Consider the following 15,569-nt stretch of genomic DNA (forward strand, 5'->3'; position numbering starts at 1 on the left):
ACTCCCAAACCGCTGCGCAGAAGTCAACCAAACTTCACCCATTAGTGTATTGTATCACAATCTAGTAGTTACATGTGGAAATTTGGTTCTAGGACATTTGATTTGAGCGCAATCCTCAAACTTAGGTCAAAAAAGCCATTTAAGCCTTTTCACAGTGAGATCTATGCGATATGGCCGAGAAATGTAATTTTGATGTTAACTCCCAAACCGCTGCGCAGAAGTCAACCAAACTTCACCCAATAGTGTATTGTATCACATTCTAGTAGTTACATTTTAAAATTTCGTTCTAGGACATTTGGTTTGAGCGCAATTATTAAACTTAGGTCAAAAAAGCCATTTAAGCCTTTTCACAGTGAGATCTATGCGATATGGCCGAGAAATGTAATTTTGATGTTAACTCCCAAACCGCTGCGCAGAAGTCAACTAAACTTCACCCATTAGTGTATTGTATCACAATCTAGTAGTTACATGTGGAAATTTGGTTCTAGGACATTTGATTTGAGCGCAATCCTCAAACTTAGGTCAAAAAAGCCATTTAAGCCTTTTCACAGTGAGATCTATGCGATATGGCCGAGAAATGTAATTTTGATGTTGACTCCCAAACCGCTGCGCAGAAGTCAACCAAACTTCACCCAATAGTGTATTGTATCACAATCTAGTAGTTACATTTGAAAATTTTGTTCTAGGACATTTTGTTTGAACGCAATCATCAAACTTAATTAAAAAAGTCATTTAAGCCTTTTCACAGTGAGATCTATGCGATATGGCCGAGAAATGTAATTTTGATGTTAACTCCCAAACCGCTGCGCAGAAGTCAACCAAACTTCACCCAATAGTGTATTGTATCACAATCTAGTAGTTACATTTGAAAATTTTGTTCTAGGAAATTTTGTTTGAGCGCAATCATCAAACTTAATTAAAAAAGTCATTTAAGCCTTTTCACAGTGAGATCTATGCGATATGGCCGAGTAATGTAATTTTGATGTTAACTCCCAAACCGCTGCGCAGAAGTCAACCAAACTTCACCCAATAGTGTATTGTATCAAAATCTAGTAGTTACATTTGAAAATTTTGTTCTAGGAAATTTTGTTTGAGCGCAATCATCAAACTTAATTAAAAAAGTCATTTAAGCCTTTTCACAGTGAGATCTATGCGATATGGCCGAGAAATGTAATTTTGATGTTAACTCCCAAACCGCTGCGCAGAAGTCAACCAAACTTCACCCATTAGTGTATTGTATCACAATCTAGTAGTTACATGTCGAAATTTGGTTCTAGGACATTTGATTTGAGCGCAATCCTCAAACTTAGGTCAAAAAAGCCATTTAAGCTTTTTCACAGTGAGATCTATGCGATATGGCCGAGAAATGTAATTTTGATGTTGACTCCCAAACCGCTGCGCAGAAGTCAACCAAACTTCACCCAATAGTGTATTGTATCACAATCTAGTAGTTACATTTGAAAATTTTGTTCTAGGACATTTTGTTTGAACGCAATCATCAAACTTAATTAAAAAAGTCATTTAAGCCTTTTCACAGTGAGATCTATGCGATATGGCCGAGAAATGTAATTTTGATGTTAACTCCCAAACCGCTGCGCAGAAGTCAACCAAACTTCACCCATTAGTGTATTGTATCACAATCTAGTAGTTACATGTGAAAATTTGGTTCTAGGACATTTGATTTGAGCGCAATCCTCAAACTTAGGTCAAAAAAGCCATTTAAGCCTTTTCACAGTGAGATCTATGCGATATGGCCGAGAAATGTAAATTTGATGTTAACTCCCAAACCGCTGCGCAGAAGTCAACCAAACTTCACCCAATAGTGTATTGTATCACAATCTAGTAGTTACTTTTGAAAATTTTGTTCTATGACATTTTGTTTGAACGCAATCATCAAACTTAATTAAAAAAGTCATTTAAGCCTTTTCACAGTGAGATCTATGCGATATGGCCGAGAAATGTAATTTTGATGTTAAATCCCAAACCGCTGCGCAGAAGTCAACTAAACTTCACCCAATAGTGTATTGTATCACATTCTAGTAGTTACATTTGAAAATTTCGTTCTAGGACATTTGGTTTGAGCGCAATCATTAAACTTAATTAAAAAAGTCATTTAAGCCTTTTCACAGTGAGATCTATGCGATATGGCCGAGAAATGTAATTTTGATGTTAACTCCCAAACCGCTGCGCAGAAGTCAACCAAACTTCACCCAATAGTGTATTGTATCACAATCTAGTAGTTACATTTGAAAATTTTGTTCTAGGACATTTTGTTTGAACGCAATCATCAAACTTAATTAAAAAAGTCATTTAAGCCTTTTCACAGTGAGATCTATGCGATATGGCCGAGTAATGTAATTTTGATGTTAACTCCCAAACCGCTGCGCAGAAGTCAACCAAACTTCACCCAATAGTGTATTGTATCAAAATCTAGTAGTTACATTTGAAAATTTTGTTCTAGGAAATTTTGTTTGAGCGCAATCATCAAACTTAATTAAAAAAGTCATTTAAGCCTTTTCACAGTGAGATCTATGCGATATGGCCGAGAAATGTAATTTTGATGTTAACTCCCAAACCGCTGCGCAGAAGTCAACCAAACTTCACCCATTAGTGTATTGTATCACAATCTAGTAGTTACATGTGGAAATTTGGTTCTAGGACATTTGATTTGAGCGCAATCCTCAAACTTAGGTCAAAAAAGCCATTTAAGCCTTTTCACAGTGAGATCTATGCGATATGGCCGAGAAATGTAATTTTGATGTTAACTCCCAAACCGCTGCGCAGAAGTCAACCAAACTTCACCCAATAGTGTATTGTATCACATTCTAGTAGTTACATTTTAAAATTTCGTTCTAGGACATTTGGTTTGAGCGCAATTATTAAACTTAGGTCAAAAAAGCCATTTAAGCCTTTTCACAGTGAGATCTATGCGATATGGCCGAGAAATGTAATTTTGATGTTAACTCCCAAACCGCTGCGCAGAAGTCAACTAAACTTCACCCATTAGTGTATTGTATCACAATCTAGTAGTTACATGTGGAAATTTGGTTCTAGGACATTTGATTTGAGCGCAATCCTCAAACTTAGGTCAAAAAAGCCATTTAAGCCTTTTCACAGTGAGATCTATGCGATATGGCCGAGAAATGTAATTTTGATGTCAACTCCCAAACCGCTGCGCAGAAGTCAACCAAACTTCACCCAATAGTGTATTGTATCACATTCTAGTAGTTACATTTGAAAATTTCGTTCTAGGAAATTTTGTTTGAGCGCAATCATCAAACTTAATTAAAAAAGTCATTTAAGCCTTTTCACAGTGAGATCTATGCGATATGGCCGAGAAATGTAATTTTGATGTTAACTCCCAAACCGCTGCGCAGAAGTCAACCAAACTTCACCCATTAGTGTATTGTATCACAATCTAGTAGTTACATGTGGAAATTTGGTTCTAGGACATTTGATTTGAGCGCAATCCTCAAACTTAGGTCAAAAAAGCCATTTAAGCCTTTTCACAGTGAGATCTATGCGATATGGCCGAGAAATGTAATTTTGATGTTAACTCCCAAACCGCTGCGCAGAAGTCAACCAAACTTCACCCAATAGTGTATTGTATCACATTCTAGTAGTTACATTTTAAAATTTCGTTCTAGGACATTTGGTTTGAGCGCAATTATTAAACTTAGGTCAAAAAAGCCATTTAAGCCTTTTCACAGTGAGATCTATGCGATATGGCCGAGAAATGTAATTTTGATGTTAACTCCCAAACCGCTGCGCAGAAGTCAACTAAACTTCACCCATTAGTGTATTGTATCACAATCTAGTAGTTACATGTGGAAATTTGGTTCTAGGACATTTGATTTGAGCGCAATCCTCAAACTTAGGTCAAAAAAGCCATTTAAGCCTTTTCACAGTGAGATCTATGCGATATGGCCGAGAAATGTAATTTTGATGTTGACTCCCAAACCGCTGCGCAGAAGTCAACCAAACTTCACCCAATAGTGTATTGTATCACAATCTAGTAGTTACATTTGAAAATTTTGTTCTAGGACATTTTGTTTGAACGCAATCATCAAACTTAATTAAAAAAGTCATTTAAGCCTTTTCACAGTGAGATCTATGCGATATGGCCGAGAAATGTAATTTTGATGTTAACTCCCAAACCGCTGCGCAGAAGTCAACCAAACTTCACCCAATAGTGTATTGTATCACAATCTAGTAGTTACATTTGAAAATTTTGTTCTAGGAAATTTTGTTTGAGCGCAATCATCAAACTTAATTAAAAAAGTCATTTAAGCCTTTTCACAGTGAGATCTATGCGATATGGCCGAGTAATGTAATTTTGATGTTAACTCCCAAACCGCTGCGCAGAAGTCAACCAAACTTCACCCAATAGTGTATTGTATCAAAATCTAGTAGTTACATTTGAAAATTTTGTTCTAGGAAATTTTGTTTGAGCGCAATCATCAAACTTAATTAAAAAAGTCATTTAAGCCTTTTCACAGTGAGATCTATGCGATATGGCCGAGAAATGTAATTTTGATGTTAACTCCCAAACCGCTGCGCAGAAGTCAACCAAACTTCACCCATTAGTGTATTGTATCACAATCTAGTAGTTACATGTGGAAATTTGGTTCTAGGACATTTGATTTGAGCGCAATCCTCAAACTTAGGTCAAAAAAGCCATTTAAGCCTTTTCACAGTGAGATCTATGCGATATGGCCGAGAAATGTAATTTTGATGTTGACTCCCAAACCGCTGCGCAGAAGTCAACCAAACTTCACCCAATAGTGTATTGTATCACAATCTAGTAGTTACATTTGAAAATTTTGTTCTAGGACATTTTGTTTGAACGCAATCATCAAACTTAATTAAAAAAGTCATTTAAGCCTTTTCACAGTGAGATCTATGCGATATGGCCGAGAAATGTAATTTTGATGTTAACTCCCAAACCGCTGCGCAGAAGTCAACCAAACTTCACCCATTAGTGTATTGTATCACAATCTAGTAGTTACATGTGAAAATTTGGTTCTAGGACATTTGATTTGAGCGCAATCCTCAAACTTAGGTCAAAAAAGCCATTTAAGCCTTTTCACAGTGAGATCTATGCGATATGGCCGAGAAATGTAAATTTGATGTTAACTCCCAAACCGCTGCGCAGAAGTCAACCAAACTTCACCCAATAGTGTATTGTATCACATTCTAGTAGTTACATTTGAAAATTTCGTTCTAGGACATTTGGTTTGAGCGCAATTATTAAACTTAGGTCAAAAAAGCCATTTAAGCCTTTTCACAGTGAGATCTATGCGATATGGCCGAGAAATGTAATTTTGATGTTAACTCCCAAACCGCTGCGCAGAAGTCAACCAAACTTCACCCAATAGTGTATTGTATCACAATCTAGTAGTTACATTTGAAAATTTTGTTCTAGGACATTTTGTTTGAACGCAATCATCAAACTTAATTAAAAAAGTCATTTAAGCCTTTTCACAGTGAGATCTATGCGATATGGCCGAGAAATGTAATTTTGATGTTAACTCCCAAACCGCTGCGCAGAAGTCAACCAAACTTCACCCAATAGTGTATTGTATCACAATCTAGTAGTTACATTTGAAAATTTTGTTCTAGGAAATTTTGTTTGAGCGCAATCATCAAACTTAATTAAAAAAGTCATTTAAGCCTTTTCACAGTGAGGTCTATGCGATATGGCCGAGAAATGTAATTTTGATGTTAACTCCCAAACCGCTGCGCAGAAGTCAACCAAACTTCACCCATTAGTGTATTGTATCACAATCTAGTAGTTACATGTGGAAATTTGGTTATTGGACATTTGATTTGAGCGCAATCCTCAAACTTAGGTCAAAAAAGCCATTTAAGCCTTTTCACAGTGAGATCCAGGCGATATGGCCGAGAAATGTAATTTTGATGTTAACTCCCAAACCGCTGCGCAGAAGTCAACCAAACTTCACCCATTAGTGTATTGTATCACAATCTAGTAGTTACATGTGGAAATTTGGTTCTAGGACATTTGATTTGAGCGCAATCCTCAAACTTAGGTCAAAAAAGCCATTTAAGCCTTTTCACAGTGAGATCTATGCGATATGGCCAAGAAATGTAATTTTGATGTTAAAACCCACACCGCTGCGCAGAAGTCAACCAAACTTCACCCAATAGTGTATTGTATCACATTCTAGTAGTTACATTTGAAAATTTCGTTCTAGGACATTTGGTTTGAGCGCAATCATTAAACTTAGGTCAAAAAAGCCATTTAAGCCTTTTCACAGTGAGATCTATGCGATATGGCCGAGAAATGTAATTTTGATGTTAACTCCCAAACCGCTGCGCAGAAGTCAACTAAACTTCACCCATTAGTGTATTGTATCACAATCTAGTAGTTACATGTGGAAATTTGGTTCTAGGACATTTGATTTGAGCGCAATCCTCAAACTTAGGTCAAAAAAGCCATTTAAGCCTTTTCACAGTGAGATCTATGCGATATGGCCGAGAAATGTAATTTTGATGTCAACTCCCAAACCGCTGCGCAGAAGTCAACCAAACTTCACCCAATAGTGTATTGTATCACATTCTAGTAGTTACATTTGAAAATTTCGTTCTAGGAAATTTTGTTTGAGCGCAATCATCAAACTTAATTAAAAAAGTCATTTAAGCCTTTTCACAGTGAGATCTATGCGATATGGCCGAGAAATGTAATTTTGATGTTAACTCCCAAACCGCTGCGCAGAAGTCAACCAAACTTCACCCATTAGTGTATTGTATCACAATCTAGTAGTTACATGTGGAAATTTGGTTCTAGGACATTTGATTTGAGCGCAATCCTCAAACTTAGGTCAAAAAAGCCATTTAAGCCTTTTCACAGTGAGATCTATGCGATATGGCCGAGAAATGTAATTTTGATGTTAACTCCCAAACCGCTGCGCAGAAGTCAACCAAACTTCACCCAATAGTGTATTGTATCACATTCTAGTAGTTACATTTTAAAATTTCGTTCTAGGACATTTGGTTTGAGCGCAATTATTAAACTTAGGTCAAAAAAGCCATTTAAGCCTTTTCACAGTGAGATCTATGCGATATGGCCGAGAAATGTAATTTTGATGTTAACTCCCAAACCGCTGCGCAGAAGTCAACTAAACTTCACCCATTAGTGTATTGTATCACAATCTAGTAGTTACATGTGGAAATTTGGTTCTAGGACATTTGATTTGAGCGCAATCCTCAAACTTAGGTCAAAAAAGCCATTTAAGCCTTTTCACAGTGAGATCTATGCGATATGGCCGAGAAATGTAATTTTGATGTTGACTCCCAAACCGCTGCGCAGAAGTCAACCAAACTTCACCCAATAGTGTATTGTATCACAATCTAGTAGTTACATTTGAAAATTTTGTTCTAGGACATTTTGTTTGAACGCAATCATCAAACTTAATTAAAAAAGTCATTTAAGCCTTTTCACAGTGAGATCTATGCTATATGGCCGAGAAATGTAATTTTGATAACTCCCAAACCGCTGCGCAGAAGTCAACCAAACTTCACCCAATAGTGTATTGTATCACAATCTAGTAGTTACATTTGAAAATTTTGTTCTAGGAAATTTTGTTTGAGCGCAATCATCAAACTTAATTAAAAAAGTCATTTAAGCCTTTTCACAGTGAGATCTATGCGATATGGCCGAGTAATGTAATTTTGATGTTAACTCCCAAACCGCTGCGCAGAAGTCAACCAAACTTCACCCAATAGTGTATTGTATCAAAATCTAGTAGTTACATTTGAAAATTTTGTTCTAGGAAATTTTGTTTGAGCGCAATCATCAAACTTAATTAAAAAAGTCATTTAAGCCTTTTCACAGTGAGATCTATGCGATATGGCCGAGAAATGTAATTTTGATGTTAACTCCCAAACCGCTGCGCAGAAGTCAACCAAACTTCACCCATTAGTGTATTGTATCACAATCTAGTAGTTACATGTGGAAATTTGGTTCTAGGACATTTGATTTGAGCGCAATCCTCAAACTTAGGTCAAAAAAGCCATTTAAGCCTTTTCACAGTGAGATCTATGCGATATGGCCGAGAAATGTAATTTTGATGTTGACTCCCAAACCGCTGCGCAGAAGTCAACCAAACTTCACCCAATAGTGTATTGTATCACAATCTAGTAGTTACATTTGAAAATTTTGTTCTAGGACATTTTGTTTGAACGCAATCATCAAACTTAATTAAAAAAGTCATTTAAGCCTTTTCACAGTGAGATCTATGCGATATGGCCGAGAAATGTAATTTTGATGTTAACTCCCAAACCGCTGCGCAGAAGTCAACCAAACTTCACCCATTAGTGTATTGTATCACAATCTAGTAGTTACATGTGAAAATTTGGTTCTAGGACATTTGATTTGAGCGCAATCCTCAAACTTAGGTCAAAAAAGCCATTTAAGCCTTTTCACAGTGAGATCTATGCGATATGGCCGAGAAATGTAAATTTGATGTTAACTCCCAAACCGCTGCGCAGAAGTCAACCAAACTTCACCCAATAGTGTATTGTATCACATTCTATTAGTTACATTTGAAAATTTCGTTCTAGGACATTTGGTTTGAGCGCAATTATTAAACTTAGGTCAAAAAAGCCATTTAAGCCTTTTCACAGTGAGATCTATGCGATATGGCCGAGAAATGTAATTTTGATGTTAACTCCCAAACCGCTGCGCAGAAGTCAACCAAACTTCACCCAATAGTGTATTGTATCACAATCTAGTAGTTACATTTGAAAATTTTGTTCTAGGACATTTTGTTTGAACGCAATCATCAAACTTAATTAAAAAAGTCATTTAAGCCTTTTCACAGTGAGATCTATGCGATATGGCCGAGAAATGTAATTTTGATGTTAACTCCCAAACCGCTGCGCAGAAGTCAACCAAACTTCACCCAATAGTGTATTGTATCACAATCTAGTAGTTACATTTGAAAATTTTGTTCTAGGAAATTTTGTTTGAGCGCAATCATCAAACTTAATTAAAAAAGTCATTTAAGCCTTTTCACAGTGAGGTCTATGCGATATGGCCGAGAAATGTAATTTTGATGTCAACTCCCAAACCGCTGCGCAGAAGTCAACCAAACTTCACCCATTAGTGTATTGTATCACAATCTAGTAGTTACATGTGGAAATTTGGTTATTGGACATTTGATTTGAGCGCAATCCTCAAACTTAGGTCAAAAAAGCCATTTAAGCCTTTTCACAGTGAGATCCAGGCGATATGGCCGAGAAATGTAATTTTGATGTTAACTCCCAAACCGCTGCGCAGAAGTCAACCAAACTTCACCCATTAGTGTATTGTATCACAATCTAGTAGTTACATGTGGAAATTTGGTTCTAGGACATTTGATTTGAGCGCAATCCTCAAACTTAGGTCAAAAAAGCCATTTAAGCCTTTTCACAGTGAGATCTATGCGATATGGCCGAGAAATGTAATTTTGATGTTAAAACCCACACCGCTGCGCAGAAGTCAACCAAACTTCACCCAATAGTGTATTGTATCACATTCTAGTAGTTACATTTGAAAATTTCGTTCTAGGACATTTGGTTTGAGCGCAATCATTAAACTTAGGTCAAAAAAGCCATTTAAGCCTTTTCACAGTGAGATCTATGCGATATGGCCGAGAAATGTAATTTTGATGTTAACTCCCAAACCGCTGCGCAGAAGTCAACCAAACTTCACCCAATAGTGTATTGTATCACAATCTAGTAGTTACATTTGAAAATTTTGTTCTAGGAAATTTTGTTTGAGCGCAATCATCAAACTTAATTAAAAAAGTCATTTAAGCCTTTTCACAGTGAGATCTATGCGATATGGCCGAGAAATGTAATTTTGATGTTAACTCCCAAACCGCTGCGCAGAAGTCAACCAAACTTCACCCATTAGTGTATTGTATCACAATCTAGTAGTTACATGTGAAAATTTGGTTCTAGGACATTTGATTTGAGCGCAATCCTCAAACTTAGGTCAAAAAAGCCATTTAAGCCTTTTCACAGTGAGATCTATGCGATATGGCCAAGAAATGTAATTTTGATGTTAACTCCCAAACCGCTGCGCAGAAGTCAACCAAACTTCACCCATTAGTGTATTGTATCACATTCTAGTAGTTACATTTGAAAATTTCGTTCTAGGACATTTGGTTTGAGCGCAATTATTAAACTTAGGTCAAAAAAGCCATTTAAGCCTTTTCACAGTGAGATCTATGCGATATGGCCGAGAAATGTAATTTTGATGTTAACTCCCAAACCGCTGCGCAGAAGTCAACTAAACTTCACCCATTAGTGTATTGTATCACAATCTAGTAGTTACATGTGGAAATTTGGTTCTAGGACATTTGATTTGAGCGCAATCCTCAAACTTAGGTCAAAAAAGCCATTTAAGCCTTTTCACAGTGAGATCTATGCGATATGGCCGAGAAATGTAATTTTGATGTTGACTCCCAAACCGCTGCGCAGAAGTCAACCAAACTTCACCCAATAGTGTATTGTATCACAATCTAGTAGTTACATTTGAAAATTTTGTTCTAGGACATTTTGTTTGAACGCAATCATCAAACTTAATTAAAAAAGTCATTTAAGCCTTTTCACAGTGAGATCTATGCTATATGGCCGAGAAATGTAATTTTGATAACTCCCAAACCGCTGCGCAGAAGTCAACCAAACTTCACCCAATAGTGTATTGTATCACAATCTAGTAGTTACATTTGAAAATTTTGTTCTAGGAAATTTTGTTTGAGCGCAATCATCAAACTTAATTAAAAAAGTCATTTAAGCCTTTTCACAGTGAGATCTATGCGATATGGCCGAGAAATGTAAATTTGATGTTAACTCCCAAACCGCTGTGCAGAAGTCAACCAAACTTCACCCAATAGTGTATTGTATCACAATCTAGTAGTTACATTTGAAAATTTTGTTCTAGGACATTTTGTTTGAACGCAATCATTAAACTTAGGTCTAAAAAGCCATTTAAGCCTTTTCACAGTGAGATCTATGCGATATGGCCGAGAAATGTAATTTTGATGTTAACTCCCAAACCGCTGCGCAGAAGTCAACCAAACTTCACCCAATAGTGTATTGTATCACAATCTAGTAGTTACATTTGAAAATTTTGTTCTAGGAAATTTTGTTTGAGCGCAATCATCAAACTTAATTAAAAAAGTCATTTAAGCCTTTTCACAGTGAGATCTATGCGATATGGCCGAGAAATGTAATTTTGATGTTAACTCCCAAACCGCTGCGCAGAAGTCAACTAAACTTCACCCATTAGTGTATTGTATCACAATCTAGTAGTTACATGTGGAAATTTGGTTCTAGGACATTTGATTTGAGCGCAATCCTCAAACTTAGGTCAAAAAAGCCATTTAAGCCTTTTCACAGTGAGATCTATGCGATATGGCCGAGAAATGTAATTTTGATGTTAACTCCCAAACCGCTGCGCAGAAGTCAACCAAACTTCACCCAATAGTGTATTGTATCACATTCTAGTAGTTACATTTTAAAATTTCGTTCTAGGACATTTGGTTTGAGCGCAATTATTAAACTTAGGTCAAAAAAGCCATTTAAGCCTTTTCACAGTGAGATCTATGCGATATGGCCGAGAAATGTAATTTTGATGTTAACTCCCAAACCGCTGCGCAGAAGTCAACTAAACTTCACCCATTAGTGTATTGTATCACAATCTAGTAGTTACATGTGGAAATTTGGTTCTAGGACATTTGATTTGAGCGCAATCCTCAAACTTAGGTCAAAAAAGCCATTTAAGCCTTTTCACAGTGAGATCTATGCGATATGGCCGAGAAATGTAATTTTGATGTCAACTCCCAAACCGCTGCGCAGAAGTCAACCAAACTTCACCCAATAGTGTATTGTATCACATTCTAGTAGTTACATTTGAAAATTTCGTTCTAGGAAATTTTGTTTGAGCGCAATCATCAAACTTAATTAAAAAAGTCATTTAAGCCTTTTCACAGTGAGATCTATGCGATATGGCCGAGAAATGTAATTTTGATGTTAACTCCCAAACCGCTGCGCAGAAGTCAACCAAACTTCACCCATTAGTGTATTGTATCACAATCTAGTAGTTACATGTGGAAATTTGGTTCTAGGACATTTGATTTGAGCGCAATCCTCAAACTTAGGTCAAAAAAGCCATTTAAGCCTTTTCACAGTGAGATCTATGCGATATGGCCGAGAAATGTAATTTTGATGTTAACTCCCAAACCGCTGCGCAGAAGTCAACCAAACTTCACCCAATAGTGTATTGTATCACATTCTAGTAGTTACATTTTAAAATTTCGTTCTAGGACATTTGGTTTGAGCGCAATTATTAAACTTAGGTCAAAAAAGCCATTTAAGCCTTTTCACAGTGAGATCTATGCGATATGGCCGAGAAATGTAATTTTGATGTTAACTCCCAAACCGCTGCGCAGAAGTCAACTAAACTTCACCCATTAGTGTATTGTATCACAATCTAGTAGTTACATGTGGAAATTTGGTTCTAGGACATTTGATTTGAGCGCAATCCTCAAACTTAGGTCAAAAAAGCCATTTAAGCCTTTTCACAGTGAGATCTATGCGATATGGCCGAGAAATGTAATTTTGATGTTGACTCCCAAACCGCTGCGCAGAAGTCAACCAAACTTCACCCAATAGTGTATTGTATCACAATCTAGTAGTTACATTTGAAAATTTTGTTCTAGGACATTTTGTTTGAACGCAATCATCAAACTTAATTAAAAAAGTCATTTAAGCCTTTTCACAGTGAGATCTATGCGATATGGCCGAGAAATGTAATTTTGATGTTAACTCCCAAACCGCTGCGCAGAAGTCAACCAAACTTCACCCAATAGTGTATTGTATCACAATCTAGTAGTTACATTTGAAAATTTTGTTCTAGGAAATTTTGTTTGAGCGCAATCATCAAACTTAATTAAAAAAGTCATTTAAGCCTTTTCACAGTGAGATCTATGCGATATGGCCGAGTAATGTAATTTTTATGTTAACTCCCAAACCGCTGCGCAGAAGTCAACCAAACTTCACCCAATAGTGTATTGTATCAAAATCTAGTAGTTACATTTGAAAATTTTGTTCTAGGAAATTTTGTTTGAGCGCAATCATCAAACTTAATTAAAAAAGTCATTTAAGCCTTTTCACAGTGAGATCTATGCGATATGGCCGAGAAATGTAATTTTGATGTTAACTCCCAAACCGCTGCGCAGAAGTCAACCAAACTTCACCCATTAGTGTATTGTATCACAATCTAGTAGTTACATGTGGAAATTTGGTTCTAGGACATTTGATTTGAGCGCAATCCTCAAACTTAGGTCAAAAAAGCCATTTAAGCCTTTTCACAGTGAGATCTATGCGATATGGCCGAGAAATGTAATTTTGATGTTGACTCCCAAACCGCTGCGCAGAAGTCAACCAAACTTCACCCAATAGTGTATTGTATCACAATCTAGTAGTTACATTTGAAAATTTTGTTCTAGGACATTTTGTTTGAACGCAATCATCAAACTTAATTAAAAAAGTCATTTAAGCCTTTTCACAGTGAGATCTATGCGATATGGCCGAGAAATGTAATTTTGATGTTAACTCCCAAACCGCTGCGCAGAAGTCAACCAAACTTCACCCATTAGTGTATTGTATCACAATCTAGTAGTTACATGTGAAAATTTGGTTCTAGGACATTTGATTTGAGCGCAATCCTCAAACTTAGGTCAAAAAAGCCATTTAAGCCTTTTCACAGTGAGATCTATGCGATATGGCCGAGAAATGTAAATTTGATGTTAACTCCCAAACCGCTGCGCAGAAGTCAACCAAACTTCACCCAATAGTGTATTGTATCACATTCTAGTAGTTACATTTGAAAATTTCGTTCTAGGACATTTGGTTTGAGCGCAATTATTAAAATTAGGTCAAAAAAGCCATTTAAGCCTTTTCACAGTGAGATCTATGCGATATGGCCGAGAAATGTAATTTTGATGTTAACTCCCAAACCGCTGCGCAGAAGTCAACCAAACTTCACCCAATAGTGTATTGTATCACAATCTAGTAGTTACATTTGAAAATTTTGTTCTAGGACATTTTGTTTGAACGCAATCATCAAACTTAATTAAAAAAGTCATTTAAGCCTTTTCACAGTGAGATCTATGCGATATGGCCGAGAAATGTAATTTTGATGTTAACTCCCAAACCGCTGCGCAGAAGTCAACCAAACTTCACCCAATAGTGTATTGTATCACAATCTAGTAGTTACATTTGAAAATTTTGTTCTAGGAAATTTTGTTTGAGCGCAATCATCAAACTTAATTAAAAAAGTCATTTAAGCCTTTTCACAGTGAGGTCTATGCGATATGGCCGAGAAATGTAATTTTGATGTTAACTCCCAAACCGCTGCGCAGAAGTCAACCAAACTTCACCCATTAGTGTATTGTATCACAATCTAGTAGTTACATGTGGAAATTTGGTTATTGGACATTTGATTTGAGCGCAATCCTCAAACTTAGGTCAAAAAAGCCATTTAAGCCTTTTCACAGTGAGATCCAGGCGATATGGCCGAGAAATGTAATTTTGATGTTAACTCCCAAACCGCTGCGCAGAAGTCAACCAAACTTCACCCATTAGTGTATTGTATCACAATCTAGTAGTTACATGTGGAAATTTGGTTCTAGGACATTTGATTTGAGCGCAATCCTCAAACTTAGGTCAAAAAAGCCATTTAAGCCTTTTCACAGTGAGATCTATGCGATATGGCCGAGAAATGTAATTTTGATGTTAAAACCCACACCGCTGCGCAGAAGTCAACCAAACTTCACCCAATAGTGTATTGTATCACATTCTAGTAGTTACATTTGAAAATTTCGTTCTAGGACATTTGGTTTGAGCGCAATCATTAAACTTAGGTCAAAAAAGCCATTTAAGCCTTTTCACAGTGAGATCTATGCGATATGGCCGAGAAATGTAATTTTGATGTTAACTCCCAAACCGCTGCGCAGAAGTCAACTAAACTTCACCCATTAGTGTATTGTATCACAATCTAGTAGTTACATGTGGAAATTTGGTTCTAGGACATTTGATTTGAGCGCAATCCTCAAACTTAGGTCAAAAAAGCCATTTAAGCCTTTTCACAGTGAGATCTATGCGATATGGCCGAGAAATGTAATTTTGATGTCAACTCCCAAACCGCTGCGCAGAAGTCAACCAAACTTCACCCAATAGTGTATTGTATCACATTCTAGTAGTTACATTTGAAAATTTCGTTCTAGGAAATTTTGTTTGAGCGCAATCATCAAACTTAATTAAAAAAGTCATTTAAGCCTTTTCACAGTGAGATCTATGCGATATGGCCGAGAAATGTAATTTTGATGTTAACTCCCAAACCGCTGCGCAGAAGTCAACCAAACTTCACCCATTAGTGTATTGTATCACAATCTAGTAGTTACATGTGGAAATTTGGTTCTAGGACATTTGATTTGAGCGCAATCCTCAAACTTAGGTCAAAAAAGCCATTTAAGCCTTTTCACAGTGAGATCTAT

This window comes from Corythoichthys intestinalis, unplaced genomic scaffold, assembly GCF_030265065.1.
Source record: "Corythoichthys intestinalis isolate RoL2023-P3 unplaced genomic scaffold, ASM3026506v1 HiC_scaffold_24, whole genome shotgun sequence".
Taxonomy (NCBI): Eukaryota; Metazoa; Chordata; class Actinopteri; order Syngnathiformes; family Syngnathidae; genus Corythoichthys; species Corythoichthys intestinalis.